At 38.9% G+C, this 1,309-nt stretch overlaps 1 protein-coding gene across 1 annotated transcript in view; it reads right to left on the reverse strand.

The window, feature by feature from the left end:
• The window catches only part of nelfb (negative elongation factor complex member B), a 17,932-nt gene that overhangs the window by 10,797 nt on the left and 5,826 nt on the right, over positions 1 to 1,309 (reverse strand). The gene's annotated exons all lie outside the window — the stretch shown is intronic.

The raw sequence follows: 1,309 nt of genomic DNA on the forward strand, positions 1-1,309 counted from the left end.
CGATTTAGACCTGCTGTTTCGAACATTAATGAAGGGAATTCCGGCTCTTTTTAGAGGACCGGCTCTTCGGTTGTTTTGTTGCTTTAATTTATTATCAACAACAATATAAAATTATGCACAAAAGGAATTACTAATGTAAAAAAATGTGGTTTTATTTATATATGTTTATATATAAATATATACGGTGGCCCCTAGAGAAAAAACACGTACAAACTCCAGAGCACATTGTTTTGGAAGTTCAGTTAACGCTAGCAGAGCTACCTAGATCACTTAAACTACACAATTGAAAGCATATGTGTATTGTTTGTGTATTTATACACAAGCATTCATATATATTCAAATAATTAAAAAAAGAAGAAGAGTTAATTTACCTGTTACTACCACACACCAAATCCGGTCGTTGGTACTTGCTGGCTTGTGTAGCCACTAGGTAACAAAAGCTCAACACTGCCCCCTAGCATCCTGGAGCACTTCTGTTGTGTTTTGGAATTTGTGCGCATTTTGGAGGTTTCATGTGCTTTGGAGTTTGTATGTGTTCTGGAGTTTGTACATGCTTTGTCTGTAGGGGCCACCGTAAATATGCTTGTATTTATTCACACCACATGAAATGTAATAAATAAATCATATAATACAAAAACCAACTAGTTACATTTCAACTTTTAACTATTTAAATGCATGAATAAACTTACTGAATCCTTTATCATCTGCAACTGAAAATAGTTGTGGATGATTACTATACCTTTCTAACGTGACCTTGTTGTCCCTGGCTCTCTCTCTCTCTCTCCCTCCCGCTCTGTTCCTGTGCTACTGTGAGTGTAACTAACGCCCCTCCCCCCTCTGCCCAGCGCAAAGCACAAGGCTGATGTGCGGAGTGAAGCGGGAAAAAAGTGCGAGAGAGAGAGAAAGAGAGAGGGTGAGAGAAAGAAGAAAAAACCACAGCTCCCAATAAGGAGCCGGCTCACGTCGTTCACGTCAAAGATCCGGCTCCAAGAGCCATTTCGTTCGTGACCGACACATCACTATTGAACATTTAAGAGTTTCCTATGCATCTTTGGTGACGTTATTTTCTCTTTCATTGCTTTTCAGTGCCTATGCCTTTCTTCTAATTTCACTGTCAGAACTGCTAAGAATTGTTAACAAAATAATTTCAGAGTGACGATGCTAGCACCCAATAGTTACAACCAGGTACAGCACGATCCATAATCCTGACTAACATATTGACTTTAGTCATCTGTAACTCATGTTACAATGGTACAATGCAAACATAACTAGCATTTGACTTCTACAGATTGATAACACCGTGGCAAGG

Source organism: Pundamilia nyererei, unplaced genomic scaffold (genome assembly GCF_000239375.1).
Source record: "Pundamilia nyererei isolate P.nyererei 1_Seehausen unplaced genomic scaffold, PunNye1.0 scaffold00053, whole genome shotgun sequence".
Taxonomy (NCBI): Eukaryota; Metazoa; Chordata; class Actinopteri; order Cichliformes; family Cichlidae; genus Pundamilia; species Pundamilia nyererei.